Source organism: Cannabis sativa, chromosome 9 (genome assembly GCF_029168945.1).
Source record: "Cannabis sativa cultivar Pink pepper isolate KNU-18-1 chromosome 9, ASM2916894v1, whole genome shotgun sequence".
Lineage (NCBI taxonomy): Eukaryota > Viridiplantae > Streptophyta > Magnoliopsida > Rosales > Cannabaceae > Cannabis > Cannabis sativa.
The window spans coordinates 35,001,443-35,021,020 of record NC_083609.1 but is presented as its reverse complement, the minus strand read 5'-3'; positions in this window follow the sequence as shown (position 1 = coordinate 35,021,020).

The window sequence follows — 19,578 nt, the reverse complement described above, 5'->3', positions numbered from 1 at the left end:
TAACACCCTAACTAACATAGGCGTATTACGTGATTTTTAAACATGCTGTGCAGCTCGTTGCTAATCAACGAGGTTTATGGAAAAACGTGATTAATTAAAATTTTTTCTTTTTAATTAAACTTATAAAATAATATTACAAAAGACTCGGGATCCCGATTATAAAATCATTTACAAAAAGATTTAACTGTTTAACTGATACACAAAATAAATGTCGCCTAGCGACTAGTTACAAAATTAGCCTCGCTGTTTCGAGGATCGTACTCTCCAGGCCTAATCGCCCCGACATGTACAATCTTCACAAGCTCGCTCACGGCCCATCAGCTTTAGCCTTGCCTTTACCTACACATAAACGTAGAACTGTGAGTCGACAGACTCAGTAAGAAAAGCATAATAATAATCATACACAAATCCCGGTCATGATCAGACGCCCATACCCCTGATCATAACCCTAACTGCCGTGTCCAACACGATACTGAGTCCCGCTACTGCCGTGTCCAACACGGTACTGAGCCACTACTGCCATGTCCAACATGGTACTGAGTTTTGAACGTTCACAGGGACGGTACCATTGACAAGTATCCTCCTGATCGGTCGAACCGGTCATACTCCGGCTGCTGGTCATACTCCAGCCTGTACCGACGGGATACGTCAATAGTATGGAACCACCAACCAAGTGTCAGCCTAATCGGTCGAACCGGTCATACTCCGGCTGCTGGTCATACTCCAGCCTGTACCGACATGACATGGTTGGACGGTTCGAAGCCAACATACATAACTAATGTAATCTAACAGGCTTCCTACATGCACGCTAAACATGTAATCTACATATGCATACTGTTATACTAATCTTACCTGGATTCTGAATTCAGGTGTGCCTGTCAACCTGACTGGAACTTTAGCTGAGCGGCGGATTACAGGCTCCTAAACCATAAAAATCACAACGCTATAAGTGACACGCTAAATCACTTCCCGGGGACTTAAACTAAGAACTAAAAGTTTCCCTATCGATAAAAAGCATGGCAATACCCCCTAAAACATAAAAACGAGGAAAACACGGGTTCTGAAAATTCCCCAACCGGTAGACCGGTTCTGCAACCGGAATTCCGGTTCTGGGAATTACTGGACCCTCATCCGGAATTCCGGTTGCACAACCGGAATTCTGGTTCCTCGCAGGAATTTTTAAAAATTCCTAACTCAATCAAATCAAACCCAATTCATACCAAACCTTCCAGACCTGTTCTAAATACCCTAAAGAACATTTCAAAGCACTAAAACAACCCCAGATATGAAAAACACCATTAAAGCTCAAGCTTTGAGTTCTAAACTCACACTTGAGCAAATCCCCCTAACATGCATTCAAACCTGAATAAATCTCCTTAAATATGCATGACTAAGCTTCTGAAAACAACTAAAAATATCCACAACATCACAGCAACAGAATCTAACCAATTCTCTTTGAAAACCATAGTTTTAACATAGAAAAATCATAACTTTACTCAACCTAACTATCATGCTTCACAACAGTTCAAATCAACTCAAATAAACAAGCTTTAAACCTCAGAAATCAACCACAAAACACAGCAGTAACAACCTCAATTTATCATGCATGCATTACATCAATTTCATCAAAATTCAACAAATTTTAAAGAAACAATGAAGAGAAGCTAACCTAGCTTGAAGAATGCTTAGAATGGATGAGAAATTACTTGAAAATCAGAGCAAAACCCAGCTCCTTGCAGCCCAAGACTTGGCCGAAAATAGAGAGAGAATGAGAGTTTTTTTTTGAAATTTTTTTTCTTTTCTTTACTTTGTAATTTTTTGTAAAAAAAGAATAATGAATAAAAGACACTTAACATAAACCCATTTCAGCCAAATAAACATTAAAATAAATATTTAATTTTCAAATAATAAAGTCACTAAAAGACAAAACACTAATGGGGCAAAAAGACCATTTTGCCCCTCCACCTTAAAACCACATAAATCATACCAAAGGGGTATTTTTGGGAAATTCTAAATTCCCGGCCATTCCCGACATTCCCAATGTCAAATAAACCGCCCCAAACAACTAACATACTAAGTTGTGATTTTTACTGAGCCAAATGCCGAGTTCCAAAATACTGGGCACCGGAAATGCAAAATATGAAAACTACTGAATGACATAAAATGCATCACTGAATTCCATAAATAACAGTATAGTAAATTATTTAAATAGCAATAAATAATTTTCATAATTAATCATAAACAACTGCTAATTTCCAAATTAACTAAGCGGGCTTTACAACTATCCCCCCCTTAAAAGGATTTCGTCCCCGAAATCTAACCTGAATAACTCTGGATATTGAGCTCTCATATCTGACTCTAGCTCCCAGGTGGCTTCCTCCACCTTTCTGTTTCTCCAGAGAACCTTGACCAATGCTATGGTCTTATTCCGAAGGACTTTATCCTTTCTATCCAGGATCTGCACTGGCTGTTCCTCATAAGTCACGTCTGGCTGTAGCTCAAGACTCTCATAACTGAGTATATGAGAGGGATCTGAAACGTATTTTCTCAACATCGAGACATGGAATACGTTGTGAACTGCTGATAAAGCTGGAGGCAATGCTAACAGATATGCCACTTGACCTATCTTCTCGAGAATCTCGAAAGGTCCTGTAAATCTAGGGCATAACTTGCCTCTTTTCCCGAAACATTTAATCCCCTTCATCGGAGATACCCGCAAAAACACATGGTCCCCTACTTGGAACTCAACATCTCTGCGTTTCGGATCTGCGTAACTCTTCTGTCTGCTCTGTGAGGCAAGCATTCTAGCTTTTATCTTCTCTATTGCCTCATTGGTCCGCTGCACTGACTCTGGACCTAGGTATTTCCTCTCCCCTGTCTCATCCCAGTGGATAGGGGATCTACATTTCCTACCGTATAACAGTTCATAGGGAGCCATCCCTATCGTACTCTGATAACTGTTGTTGTAAGAAAATTCTATCAACGGTAGATACTTATTCCATGAGCCTTCAAAGTCCATAACACATGCTCTCAACATGTCCTCCAATATCTGAATTGTCCTTTCGGACTGACCATCTGTCTGAGGATGGAATGCCGTACTGAATTTCAGCTTTGTACCCATTTCTCGTTGCAAACTTTTCCAAAATTTGGAGGTAAACTTCGGATCCCTGTCCGAAACGATACACTTCGGTACCCCATGAAGTCTTACTATCTCCATGACATACAGTTCTGCCAACTGATCCACTGAAAATGTTGTTCTAACCGGCAGAAAATGAGCAGATTTCGTAAATCGATCCACCACTACCTAGATGGAATCAAATAAACACGTGGTCCTAGGTAACCCGACCACAAAATCTATCGTGATATCTTCCCATTTCCATTCTGGTAGGGTTAGAGGCTGCAACAACCCTGCTGGTTTCTAATGTTCAGCCTTAATCTGCTGACAGGTGAGGCATCCTGATACGAATTCTACCAAATTCTTCTTCATACCGCTCCACCAGAAGTACGGTTTCAAATCTTGGTACATCTTAGTGGTGCCGGGATGCAGAGAATACAGGGTAGAATGAACCTCCTCAAAGATCTCATTCCTAAGTTCCACACTATTCAGAACACAAACCCTGGCTTTATACAAAAGCATCCCACTGTCTGACACTGAAAAGTCCTTGGCTTCACCAGCCAACACCTCATCTCGGATCTTCACTAACTCTGGATCTGTCATCTGAGAGACTTTTATTCTTTCCAACAGATCTGATTGCAGCGTTAAGTTGTGAAGCTGACCTACCACAAACTCAATGCTGGATCTAACCATATCCTCTGCTAGCTGAGGTGAGATCTGAACCATACTAGCTACTTGCCCGGGACCCTTTCTGCTCAGGGCATCGACCACTACATTGGCTTTTCCGGGGTGATAGAGGATTTCATAGTCGTAATCTTTCACTAATTCCAACCAACGCCTTTGTCTCATATTCAAATCCTTCTAAGTAAAGAAATACTTGAGACTTTTATGGTCGGTATAGATTTCACACTTTTCCCCGTAAAGATAATGCCGCCAAATCTTCAATGCGAAAACCACCGCGGCCAACTCTAGGTCATGAGTAGGGTATCGTTGCTCATAATCCTTTAACTGACGGGAGGCATAAGCGATGACCCGATCGGCTTGCATCAATACACACCCCAAACCCTGTTTGGATGCGTCACAATAAACTACGAACTTCTCGTTGTCTGAAGGCAAATCTAGCACTGGAGCGGTAATCAACCTCTGCTTAAGCTCCTGGAAACTAGCTTCGCACTTGTCTGACCAAATAAATCTCTGATTCTTCTTTGTAAGCTCGGTTAGGGGCATTGAAATTTTAGAGAACCCTTCGACGAACCTACGGTAGTACCCAGCTAAACCTAAGAAGCTTCTGATCTCTGTCACTGTCTTCGGTCTCGGCCAATCCCTGACGGATTCAATCTTCCCGGGATCTACCTTGATCCCATCTTTGCTCACAATGTGCCCTAGGAAGGACACCTGAGATATCCAGAACTCACATTTCTTGAACTTGGCATAAAGCTTATGTTCTCGAAGCCGTTGCAGTACCCTCTGAAGATGTAACTCATGCTCCTCTTCTGATTGAGAGTACACGAGGATGTCGTCGATAAACATAATCACACAGATATCGAGGAAATCCTTGAATACTCTATTCATCAAGTCCATGAATGCTGCAGGAGCATTGGTTAGTCCGAATGACATAACCAGAAATTCGTAATGTCCATACCTAGTGCGGAAAGCCGTCTTCGGATTGTCCTCCTCTCGAATTCTCAACTGATGATAACCCGAACGGAGATCAATCTTAGAAAAGACCGTCTTCCCCTGAAGCTGATCGAACAAATCATCAATCCTAAGTAATGGATATTTATTCTTCACCGTCAGCTTGTTCAATTCTCTGTAGTCAATGCACATCCTCATAGATCCATCCTTCTTCTTGACGAACAAAACCGGGGCTCCCCAGGGTGACACGCTGGGCCGAATAAACCCTATGTCAAGCAACCCTTGGAGCTGAATCTTTAATTCCTTAAGTTCAACTGGAGCCATTCTATACGGGGCTTTGGAAACCAGTTCCACCCCTGGTGCCAAGTCTATCACGAAATCAATCTCCCGCTGAGGTGGTAACCCTGGAAGTTCTTCGGGAAAAACATCCAAAAATTCCCGAACCACTTTGATGTCCTCTGGCCGAATGGTATCTGGCCGAGTGGTGTCCACCACCACGGCCAGAAACCCTAAACAACCGCCGTGCAACAATTCTCTAGCTGACATAGCCGAGATCACCGGGATCCGAGATCCCTGAACTGAACCAACAAACACAAATGGTTCCTCACTTTCCGGTTGGAAGATCACCATCTTCCTTTTACAATCAATACTCGCCGAATATTTAGATAGGAAATCCATTCCTAAAATAATATCGAATTCGACTAAACTCATCTCTATCAGATCAGCACTTAACTCTCTATCATCTATCCTGATCGGCATAGACCTAATCCACCTATTGGAGATAACCAATTCTCCGCCAGGTAATAGGGTTCCAAACCCTGATTCATATCTATCATACGGTCTACCCAAATCACTAAAGACTCTGGCCGCCACATAAGAATGTGTAGCCCCGTAATCAAAACGACGCGAATATAGCGAGTTATTAATAGAAAGCTGACCTGTGACAACTGATGGGCTGGCATCTGCATCAGCCTGAGTGATAGCGAACACCCTGGCTGGAGTGGGTATCGTTGGAGCTCTCGGTGCCTCTGATCGAAGCTGGGGAGAGTCCCTCTTGAAGTGTCCGGGCATGCCACAGTGAAAGCATCCATGGCCTTTGCACTCTCCCCGATGGTGCCTCTTGCAACTAGGGCACTCGGGATAGGAGAATCGGGTCTCAGTACCACCAGGACGACTCCCTCTGTTCTGGTTCCCCCGGAACCTCTTGTTCTGACTCGAGCCACCGGAAGCAGTGGGTGCTCTCTTCCTATGATCAATGGCCGAACCGCTACTCCCCCGGCTAAAGCCTGATGCAGGAGGGGTAGGAGCCCCGCCACTCACCGGAGTACTAGCTGACTCCGACATACACCCAACTGCGCCCTCAGCTCGCAGTGCCTTCTCCACCATCTGAGCATAGGTGGTGCTGTCGTCCGTGGTGATCATCAAGTCATGCCTGATCTTGGCATTCAACCCGTCCAGATACTTCTCCTTCTTGCTGAAGTCGGTCGGCACAATTCCCGAGGCTAACCTCGCCAACCGATCAAACTGAGTAGTATACTCAGTGACGCGCATATTCTCACGCTGGGTCAGGTGAGCGAACTCTTTCCTCTTGGCGCTTCTGACCGCCTCGTTGTAGTACTTCGCGTTGAAGAGTTCCTGGAACCTTTCCCAGGTAATGGTGGTGACGTCATGGATCTGCGACACAATGTCCCACCAGACCAGAGCGTCCTCCTGGAACTGGAAAGTGGCACACACCACTCTGTCGTTAACGGTGACACCCATGAAGTTCAAAATCTTGGTAATCACCGTCAGCCACTGCTCGGCTTTCATCACGTCCGGACCTCCCAGGAAAACCGGAGGTGCTTGCTTCCGGAACCGTTCGTACAGGGGTTCCAATCTATTGGCCGCCACCACTATCTCGGCACAGGCGGCGAGGGGCGGTGCCACTGGAACTATGGGCACTGGAACTGCAGGAGCACCCTGCTGTCTCAACCTCTGAATCTCGAGGTCTTGCTCTTCGATCTGGGCTTGCATTTCCGCAAACCGCAACTCCCAATTCTGGGCTCCCTGATCGGCTGGGGGAGCCTGGGCAGCCTGTGGCGGGTTCTCATCACCCCGACCACGAGCCCTGCCGCGGGGACCTCTACGTCGGCCCCTAACAGGTGGGGGAAATTGAGCTCCCTGTCCTTGGTTCGACCCTACGGAGTTGCCCTGACTCCTGGTAGTCCGCCTGGCGTCCATCTGATTAGAACCGCCTGCGAAACCAAGAGTTGGCATATCAGGTCGTATTCAAGGAGAGCTTACTAATGCCGCTTAATTTGGAAATTAAAAACGAAACATGCGCCTATTCTACTATCAGGCTACTAACATGCTTCGTAACAGGCTTTTCTTTTTCATAATTGAATAAAATAAACTACTAAAGCAATAAAGGCTTACTGAACCGTGAAACGAGCTAACTGCTGATGATGATTGTACATGTCGTGACGATCTTCGGAAGACAACCTGGCGGCTCTGATACCAAATTGTAACACCCTAACTAACATAGGCGTATTACGTGATTTTTAAACATGCTGTGCAGCTCGTTGCTAATCAACGAGGTTTATGGAAAAACGTGATTAATTAAAATTTTTGCTTTTTAATTAAACTTATAAAATAATATTACAAAAGACTAGGGATCCCGATTATAAAATCATTTACAAAACGATTTAACTGTTTAACTGATACACAAAATAAATGTCGCCTAGCGACTAGTTACAAAATTAGCCTCGCTGTTTCGAGGATCGTACTCTCCAGGCCTAACCGCCCCGACATGTACAATCTTCACAAGCTCGCTCACGGCCTATCAGCTTTAGCCTTGCCTTTACCTACACATAAACGTAGAACTGTGAGTCGACAGACTCAGTAAGAAAAGCATAATAATAATCATACATAAATCCTGGTCATGATCAGACGCCCATACCCCTGATCATAACCCTAACTGCCGTGTCCAACACGATACTGAGTCCCGCCACTACCGTGTCCAACACGGTACTGAGCCACTACTGCCATGTCCAACATGGTACTGAGTTTTGAACGTTCACAGGGACGGTACTATTGACAAGTATCCTCCTGATCGGTCGAACTGGTCATACTGCGGCTGCTGGTCATACTCCAGCCTGTACCGACGGGATACGTCAATAGTACGGAACCACCAACCAAGTGTCAGCCTGATCGGTCGAACCGGTCATACTCTGGCTGCTGGTCATACTCCAGCCTGTACCGACGTGACAGGGTTGGACGGTTCGAAGCCAACATACATAACTAATGTAATCTAACAGGCTTCCTACATGCACGCTAAACATGTAATCTACATATGCATACTGTTATACTAATCTTACCTGGATTCCGAATTCAGGTGTGCCGGTCAACCTGACTGGAACTTTAGCTGAGTGGCGGATTACAGGCTCCTAAACCATAAAAATCACAACGCTATAAGTGACACGCTAAATCACTTCCCGGGGACTTAAACTAGGAACTAAAAGCTTTCCTATCGATAAAAAGCATGGCAATACCCCCTAAAACATAAAAACGAGGAAAACACGGGTTCTGAAAATTCCCCAACCGGTAGACCGGTTCTGCAACCAGAATTCCGGTTCTGGGAATTACTGGACCCCAATCCGGAATTCCAGTTGCACAACCAGAATTCCGGTTCCTCGCAGGAATTTTTGAAAAATTCCTAACTCAATCAAATCAAACCCAATTCATACCAAACCTTCCAGACCTGTTCTAAATACCCCAAAGAACATTTTCAAAGCACTAAAACAACCCAGAAATCACAGATATGAAAAACACCATTAAAGCTCAAGCTTTGAGTTCTAAACTCACACTTGAGCAAATCCCCCTAACATGCATTCAAACCTGAATAAATCTCCTTAAATATGCATGACTAAGCTTCTGAAAACAACTAAAAATATCAACAACATCACAGCAACAGAATCTAACCAATTCTCTTTGAAAACCATAGTTTTAACATAGAAAAATCATAACTTTACTCAACCTAACTATCATGCTTCACAACAGTTCAAATCATCTCAAATAAACAAGCTTTAAACCTCAGAAATCAACTACAAAACACAGCAGCAACAACCTCAATTTATCATGCATGCATTACATCAATTTCATCAAAATTCAACAAATTTTAAAGAAACAATGAAGAGAAGCTAACCTAGCTTGAAGAATGCTTAGAATGGATGAGAAATTACTTGAAAATCAGAGCAAAACCCAGCTCCTTGCAGCCCAAGAGTTGGCCGAAAATAGAGAGAGAATGAGAGTTTTTTTTTTGAAAATTTCTTTCTTTTCTTTACTTTGTAATTTTTTGTAAAAAAAGAATAATGAATAAAAGACACTTAACATAAACCCATTTCAGCCAAATAAACATTAAAATAAATATTTAATTTTCAAATAATAAAGTCACTAAAAGACAAAACACTAATGGGGCAAAAAGACCATTTTGCCCCTCCACCTTAAAACCACATAAATCATACCAAAGGGGTATTTTTGGGAAATTCTAAATTCCCGGCCATTCCCGACATTCCTAATGTCAAATAAACCGCCCTAAACAACTAACATACTAAGTTGTGATTTTTACTGAGCCAAATGCTGAGTTCCAAAATACCGGGCACCGAAAATGCAAAATATGAAAACTACTGAATGACATAAAATGCATCACTGAATTCCATAAATAACAGTATAGTAAATTATTTAAATAGCAATAAATAATTTTCATAATTAATCATAAACAACTGCTAATTTCCAAATTAACTAAGCGGGCTTTACACTAGTCGTTGCCTAAATCCTTCTATGGTAATACAATTTCAGAATGATGTAATTGTTGTATACTTAATGAAAATAATTACTAGATTCATGGATGACCTAATCAAAATCTTAAGAAAAGCAAGAACTGTTAACCATGGTTTGTTAGCTATTCTAAGTGATTAGGGGTGGACCATCCCATAGTCAATAGATAAGAAAGTGTTTATTTAAACAAATACTACTTTTCTACGATAATGACTAAGTCTAAAAATAAAGGAGATATTTAATTCTTGATTCGAAAAGTGTTCTATCATCTTATTTTACATATGATGATCCCATTGCCTCTGTTGTCTTGTCACAAACGAAGAGATCAATACCATTTAGTTTTCTTAGACATAATTCACGGTACCTTGTTGTAGTGGGAGAGTTTCTAGGAACTCAACTTCTTATGACTTGGGAGACACTAGTGATTAAAATCCATTGTGAGTTTAAACAAGTAATGGATTGTCAAGATAAGAAACTAAGAAGAAAGCCAAAAGAACTATGGTTTAATCCAGTCACATTGAATAACCCAAAGTTTTCTATTACAAGGACAAAAAAGGAAATTTTCGTTTATAAGTCCATTCAATGGACTTAAAAAAACTTCCTGTTCCTAGTATTATAGGTTTGAGTTTATCTAAACCTATGGCTTGTGGTATACTTGGTAATTACTTACTCTAATGCAAGCAACTTACTTTAGTAAGATGCTGAAGCATTTTCTTTCTAATGGAAATCTATAGAAGCTTCACAACTTCTTAGGCATAGATTTTATTTATCTAAGGAAAAGTCTCAACTATTCCAGAAAAGATAAAGCCATGAAAGAATTTCTTATATCAACAGTGAGAGGTCTTAGATATGCTTTTGTATGCCTTAGACCAGTCGCCTGCTGTTGAGTGGGAGTAATGAGTAGGTATCAGATTAATCTAGGAGAAGAACATTGGAAGACAATCAAGTAAATCTTAAGATAAAGAAGAGGAACTATATGTTAGTCTATAAGGGTATGTTTAAAACTCTTAGACTACACCACATCAGATTTCGAAATTTGCCTTTGTGCTAGAAAATCTTTCTGATAAGATGGTGATTACTCTGGGGGTGGAATAATGATTTTTGAGAAGTGTAAAAGCCTATCTGAAGTCTCTAGGTCTACCAGAGAGAGACTGAATGTTAAAGTTGCAGGAAAGGTACTTATTCAGTCTAAGGAAAGTTCTATAAATCTTTGGCACCATTCCAAATTGCCTTAACTACTAGTGTTAACTTCCTGAATAACCAAGTAGTAGTTGCCAAAGGTATAAGAATCCAGTATCCCAAGAGAGTAGACATATAGAGAGGAATTTCACATTATCAATGATTTTGTGATTAAGGAAGAGTAATAGTGGAGGAAAGGTTGTGGTTAATTCAACCTTTCAGATCCTATTACGAGGAGTTTGCTACTACTACACTTGATTTGTATATCGAGGTGTTGAGAATATTTGAAACGCACTTTTTGTTTTATATTAGTGCAAGTGGGAGTTTGTTGGGTTTTATGCCCTAATATAATCAAATTTACTTATTAATATAGATCAGAAATAACATTTAATGTTGCATGGTTCACATGATTTATTTCATGATTATATGTACATAATGTATAAATTCATCTGAAACCCTTTTCACATACTTGATCCTGTTTATTGTGCTGTCAACACATTGGAAAGTAAACATGACTATGTGAATAAAGTTTGCTAGATTTATCAGACATAGGGTTTTACTGATATGATAATCTACAACAGAGTTTACTTGCATTTGGAGAAATTCTATGTTCTTTACAGAGCATTGGTTAAAGTAAAACTCAGGTTGGGTGCATGGAGTATGCATCGGAAGGGACCGATATTGAACTTTGACTTAGATTTATTAAACTTACCGTAATATCTATTCAAGTCAATATCGCCTAGTTGATCCTAGATCAAATGATCTTAATCCTGTTATGATAAGGCTCAATCTTGAAAGGCTATTCGTGTTCTTTGATTTGTTAGTTAAGCCTACTTTTAGGTCAGGGTGATACGTACATTTTGGGAACACGGTAGTGCAATTGAGTGGGAGCGCTAGCATAAACACGGAATCTATAGCTTCTATCTGGCGAATAGTAAGCAAAGGATGATCTCCTTCGAGCTTGACCAAACGAACATAAATGGTGGAGTACTCATTTCACATAAGCTGAAATATCATTTATACGTGGTCAAGTGTTTTAAGGAATAAATACATTGTAGGGTGTAACGGTAATCTAATCTCTTTACGCTGTAGATCATTCATATAGAGGATCATTGATCACATTAGGATTATAACAATGGATAACTAATGATGTGTCTATATAGTGGAACATATAGAGCATTCTATATACTGAGAGTGCAATTCTACGTTCTATGCGTGGATTCAACGAAGAATTAATAAGTTAGTGAATTTTAGTGCTAAATTCTTGATCTACTTATTGGAAGCTCGGTTATAAAGACCCATGGTCCCCGCACTAGTTGAGATAATATTGCTTGTAAGACTCATGTAATTGGTTTTGATTAATCAATTATAATTCTCAAATTAGACTATGTCTATTTGTGAATTTTTCACTAAGTAAGGGCGAAATTGTAAAGAAAGAGTTTTAGGGGCATATTTGTTAATTATGATACTTTGTATGGTTCAATTTATAAATATGATAAATGACAATATTATTTAATAATTATTTATAGTTATTAAATAGTTAGAATTGTCATTTAAATGGTTGAATTAGAAAATTGGCGTTTTTGTGAAAATCAGATGCAGAAAAGGTAAAACTGCAAAATTGCAAAAAGTGAGGCCCAAATCCACTAGTATAGGGCCGGCCACTTTTGTAGGAAATTTAAACTGATTTTTTCATTATTTTAATGCCAAATAATTCAAACCTAACCCTAGTGGAATGCTATAAATAGATAGTGAAGGCTTCAGGAAATTTACACTTAAATTTCTACACTTCTGATTCAGAAAAAAGTGAGCCTCTCTCTCTCCCTATCTTTGGCCGAACCCACTTTCTCTTTCTTCTTCCTTTAATTTCCAAAATCTTAGTGTGAGAGTAGTGCCCACACACAGCAAGTGATACCTCAATCATAGTGAGGAAGATCCTGAAGAAAGACTTTCAGCAAGAAGGAGGTTTCAGCATCAACGATTCAGAGAAAGAGATCCAGGTTCAGATATTGATAATGCTCTGCAACAGAAAGGAATCAAGGGCTAGGTATCTGAACGGAAGGAGTCATTATATTCTGCTGCACCCAATGTAAGGTTTCCTAAACTTTATACGCGTTTATTTCATCGTTTTAGAAAGTTCATATTTAGGGCGTTAATAAACATACTTGTGAGTAGATCTAAGATCCTGGTAAAATAATTTCCAACAGGCCCATGGTCCCCATACTAGGTGAGACAATACTGCTTGTAAGACTCAGCTAATTGATTATGATTAATCAATTGTAATTCTAAAATTAGACTATGTCTAGTTAATGAATTTTCAGTAAGCAAGGGCAAAATCGTGAAGGAAAAGTTTCTAGGGTACATTTGTTAATTAAGAGACTTTGATTAGTCTAATTAATAAATATATTAAATGACATTATTTTTTAATAATTAATTATTAGTTATTAAATAATTGGAATTGGCATTTAAATGGTTAAATTGGAAAATTGACGTTTTTGAGAAAATCAGATGCATAAATGATAAAACAGCAAAATTGCAAAAGTGGGGCCCATTATCCACATACATGGCCGGCCACTATTATAGGGTTTTATCATTTATTTTTTTTATTATTTTAATGCCAAATAATTCTAACCCTACCCTAGTGTTCAGCTACAAATAGATAGTGCTGGCTTCAGAAAATTAACACATCTTTCTTCAAAAAAACTGAGTGCTTTCTCTCCCTAAACCTAGCCGCCACTTTAAGCCTTCTTCTTCCCCATAATAATTCAAAACCCTTGAGTGATAGAGTAGTGCTCACATACATCAAGTGGTACCTCAATCAAAGTGTGGAAGATCGTGAAGAATCCAGTTTCAACAAGAAGGACATTCAGGCTCAGATCTTGATAATACTCTGCGACAAAAAGGATACAAGGGTTAGAGATCTGAGTGGAAGGAGACGTTATATTCCGCTGCAACCACTGTAAGGTTTCTTATACTTTATATGTGTTTATTTATAGTCGTTTTAGAAGTACATATTTAGGATGTTAAACAACATACTTGTGCGTAAATCTAATATCTTGGTAAAACATTTCCAACAATATGTTGATTAATATCCTAAATATAAATTCTCTAAAACAATGAAATAACACACATAAGGGTTTAAGAAAACCTTACATTGATTGTAGAAGAATATTATGACTCCTTCCGCTTAAGATCTCGAGCCCTTGATTCTTTTCTATAGCAGAGCATTATCAAGATCTGACCTGGATCTCTTTCCCTCTTTCGGGTTTGGTTACCACCGTCTTACTCACTATGATTGAGTACTTGACTTGCTATGTGTGGGCATGCCACGCATTCACTATAGGTTTCGAATGTGAAGAACAATGAAGGAGGCTGAAATCACTAAGGAAGTGTTGAAAATATTTTACTAGGATCTAGATTTACTACCATGTATGTTTCATTAACATCCTAATATGAATTCTAAAACAATGAAATAAACACATATAAAGTTGAGGAAACCTTACATTGGGTGCAGCGGAATATAATGAATCCTTCCGTTCAGATCTCCAGCCCTTGATTCCTTTTTCTAGCAGAGCATCACCAATATTTGAACCTGGATCTCTTTCTCTCCTTCCTTGATGCCGATTCTCCTTTTTGTTGGTTGGATTCTTCACAATATTCCACACTATGATTGAGATACCAGTTGATGTGTGTGGGCACTCACTCATTCACTCAAGGTTCGAAAATTTAGAGAAGAAAAGAGAAGAAGAGGGTGGCGACTATAGTATAGAATAGGAGGCTCAACTTTTATCTGACAGAGTTAAGTGTGAATATGAGCCATCACTATCTATTTATAGGTAACCACCTAGGTTTAGGTTAGAATTATTTGGCATTAAAATAATGAAAAAAATAAATGATAAAAGCCATTAAGTGTGGCCGGCCATGGGCTTTGGATATTGGGCCTCACTTATGCAATTTTGCTGTTTTATCATTTCTGCATCTCATTTTCTCAAAAACGCCAATTTTCAAATTCAACCATTTAAATGCCAATTCTAATTATTTAATAGCTAAGAATTAATTATTAAATAATATTGTCATTTAATATATTCATTAATTAGACATATAAAGTCTCTTAGTTAATAAATAAAACCTAGAATCTCTTTCTTCACAATTTTGCCCTTGCTTAGTGAAAATTCATAAACTAGACATAGTCTAACTTTAGAATTATAAATGATTAATTAAAATCAAATAACTGAGTCTTACAAGCAGTATGTCTCAACTAGTATGGGGACCATGGGCCTATATAACCGCGCTTCCAATAAGCTGAACCGAATTTAGCAAGTAAATTCCCTAACTTATTAATTCCTATTGAATCCACACTTAGAGCTTGGAATTGCACTCTCAGTCATATAGAACGCTCTATATGTTCCACGATATAGATACGCTATTAATTATCCATTGTTATAATCCGAATTTGATCAATGACCCTCTAATAGATGATCTACATTGAATAGGGACTAAATTACCGTTACACCTTCAATGTATTTTATCCTTAAAACACTTAGCTCCGTATAAATTGTTGGGTTTTATGCCCTAAATAAAACTCATTTCAATATAATCAGATTTAATTATTAATATAGATTAAAAATAACATTTAATGTTGCATGGTTCACATGATTTATTTCATGATTATATGTACATAATGTACAAAATTCATCTGAAACCCTTTTCACATACTTGATCCTGTTTATTGTGCTGTCAACACATTGGAAAGTAAACATGACTATGTGAATAAAGTTTCCTAGATTTATCAGACACAGGGTTTTACTGATATGATAATCTACAACAGAGTTTACTTGCATTTGGAGAAATGCTATGTTCTTTCCAGAGCATTGGTTAAAGTAAAGCTCAGGTTGGATGCATAGAGTAGGCATCGGAAGGGACCGATATTGAACTTTGACTTAGATTTATTAAACTTACTGTAATATCTATTCAAGTCAATATCGCCTAGTTGATCCTAGATTAAATTATCTTAATCCTGTTATGATTAGGCTCAATCTCAAGAGGCTATTCCTGTTCTTTGATTTGTTAGTTAAGCCTACTTTTGGGTAAGGGTGATACGTACATTTTGGGAACACGGTAGTGCAATTGAGTGGTAGCGCTAACATAAACATGGAATCTATAGCTTCTATCTGGCGAATAGTAAGTAAAGGATGATCTCCTTCGAGCTTGGCCAAACGAAAATAAATGGTGGAGATCTCATTTCACATAAGCTGAAATATCATTTATACGGGGTTAAGTGTTTTAAGGATAAAATACATTGTAGGGTGTAACGGTAATCTAATCCCTTTACAGTCTAGATCATTCATATAAAGGATCATTGATCAAATTAGGATTATAACAATGGATAACTAATGATGTTTCTATATGGTGAAACATATTGAGCATTCTATATACTGAGAGTGCAATTCGAAGTTCTATGCGTGGATTCAACGAAGAATTAATAAGTTAGTGAATTTAGGTTATAAATTCTTGATCTGCTTATTGGAAGCTCGGTTATATAGACCCATGGTCCCCCCACTAGTTGAAATAATATTGCTTCTAAGAATCATGTAATTGGTTTTGATTAATCAATCATAATTCTCAAATTAGACTATGTCTATTTGTGCATTTTTCACTAAGTAAGGGCGAAATTGTAAAGAAAGAGTTTTAGGGGCGTATTTGTTAATTATGGTCTTTGTATGGTTCAATTAATAAATATGATAAATGAAATTATTATTTAATAATTATTTATAGTTATTAAATAGTTAGAATTGGCATTTAAATGGTTGAATTAGAAAATTAGCGTTTTTGAGAAAATCAGATGCAGAATTGAGAAAACTGCAAAATCCAAGTAAGACCCATTACACTACATGGCCGACCACTTGGAATGATTTTTTAAACTGATATTTTCATTACTTTAATGCCAAATAATTCAAACCTAACCCTAGTGGAATGCTATAAATAAATAGTGAAGGCTTCAGGAAATTTACACTTAATTTTCTACTTTTTCATTCAGAAAAAACTGAGCCTCTCTCTCTCTCTCCCTATCTTTGGTCGACCACTTCTTCTCTTTCTTCCCTCTTCAATTTCGAAATTTCATAGTGTTAGAGTAGTGCCCACACACAGCAAGTGATACCTCAATCATAGTGAGGAAGATCGTGAAGAAAGACTTTTCAGCAAGAAGGAGTTTCAGCACTAAAGAATCAGAGAAAGAGATCCAAGTTCAGATATTGATAATGCTCTGCTACAGAAAGGAATCAAGGGCTAGATATCTGAACGGAAGGAGTCATATTATTCCGCTGCACCCAATGTAAGGTTTACTAAACTTTATATGTGTTTATTTCATTGTTTTAGAAAGTTCATATTTAGGGTGTTAATCAACATACTTGTGAGTAGATCTAAGATCCTGGTAAAATAATTTCCAACAACTGGCCTCAGAGCCATGGTGATTGATTTGCTTGCAAGAAATTTGGACTTTAAAATGATTGTTTGATCTTTTGGATGGTATCATGTTATATTGAGTGTTATATGATGATTGATTGATGTTTGTAAATTTTCGTGAAAAATAATTGAATATCTGTTTCCGGAATTATTCTTATTGGATAGTATGAAAAAAATTAAGCAATTTACTTTTTTACAGAACTCAATTTCGATTTAATTTGTATTAGTTATGATTTTTTGAAGTTTCGGAAAAAATTAGGAATCGGGCAACCACGCGCGCGCGGAAATCATGCAAAATCTCCCCTACGCCCAAGCACCCTGTTGCGTGCCCATGGACAGTATAATGCATATTGACCGTACACCTTGCATTTTTTTCGTTTTTCTTCGATTTTTCATGCTTTTTCATGGATTTAACTTCCGATTTTTTGTGTAGTTCTGTATTTATACATTTACTATTCCTAATTCAATTCTAATTATCATAATTAAACTAATTAATATTTTTAAAATTTAATTCATCATATTAGTGTAATTTGAATTTGAAAAATAGTAAATATCTATCTTTTTGCTTAATTATCTATTACATTTTTAAATTTGATTATATCTTATCTTATTTTTAAATTCAAGGTCAGATATTAAATTTTTAAAATTAAACTTTTTTAAATGATTTGACCTTATTTAAATTTAAAATAAGATAACTATAATCATGTAATTTTAAATAGATGTAAGATATTTTGCTAAATTTTAAATTTTGTTATTTTATTTATTTAAATTACATTTAAAATCTGAAAAAGATATTTGTTTATCTTTTTTAATTTTTTTATTTAATTTTTATTTATAAAATAACATTAAATTTTTAAAAGTAGTTCGCAAATTTTGAAATGATATTTAGGTTGGTTGAAACCTAATTTTTCAAAATTGTAGCTTTAATTTTAAATATTTTTTTTATTAATTTCAAAAATATTTAAATTTTATTTTATTTTATTTTTTTTTCGAAAATATTTTTTTTTTTAATTAATTTTTCGAAATTATTTATTTAAAATTAAATAAATCCTACATCCAACTATCCAGCTAACCTTGTTGCAGGAGTATGTGTTTTAGCTTGTTTGTAAGTTTTTAAAACCTATTATTGCTTGATTGCAAATAGCCATGGTTAACTTGTTGACAGATCCAATGATCTGATTTTAACTCATGGCTCCCTTGGTCAAGTAAATAATTTGTAACAGGTATATTTACAATCTTCTTTCATCTGTGTATGACCTAGCAACATGATATGATCTATCCAAATTGTGTGCCTGTGTGAGCCTATGTGTTTAATTTTATTATAGATGCATATAAGTTGTTGTTGCTAAATAAAATATCGTAGTTTTTGATAGATTTTATTTAGGCCCATTTAGTTTTGGGCCTATTCAATTATTAACAGTTGTTCATTTTAAAGTTAAATTCCTCTCTTTTGGGCCTTGTGTGAGAGTTGGGAGCCATAGTAGTGGGTACGACATATTGAACTCAGCACCCCCTCACATGAACTCAGCACCCCCTCACATGATTTGAATAACTGTACTAGGTTAATTAAATTAGTTTAACCTAATAAAATTGATTAGCAACATAATTAATTTCATTTATTTTGAAATTAATTTAAGAAAACCATAGTTTAAAGAATTTTATATTCTAAGCTAAACTATATGTATTTTCTTGTATTTAATTAAATATAGAATTATAACCATCTAGATTCTTTCTGAAGCTTAATTTAAATTTTTCATTAAATATTCCTATTTTAAGTTGATATTTAGTTATCTATAACTAATAAACTTAAATCTGAATATCTTTTGGATTTAAAATTTCAAAATTAACTTGAGCAATTTTAGGAATTGGTTATTAAGATTCTTTAGATATATTTTTTTTAAGTTGATATCTTTTCGAATATTAACTTAAAATGGAATATTTTCAAATTAAGTGGTTACAACTTAATTTTTTAATATTTAATTAAATTTAAATTTGAAAATATTTAAGTTCTAGATTTTTTCTAATACAACTTAATTTAGATTTTTTTTTTCAAATTTTGAGGAAAAGATACTTAGTCAAATAAGATATTTTCTAGATAGTTATTTCTAAACTACTTATTATTTCTAATATTAGAATAGGAAAATATTATACATTGTGAAATTAATTATTTAAATAATTAATTTTGGTACAATTTATTTTAAGTATATTTTTTCCTAGTATTAAACTAGAGATTAATAATTAAGCCTTCTCTACACTTAATTATTTATTTCTTGAATTTAATACATTTAATTAAATTAAAAATTAAATATCTAAGTTGATTTTCATCATCATACTTAGATATTTGAAATTTTTTATATATATTTAATTAAACA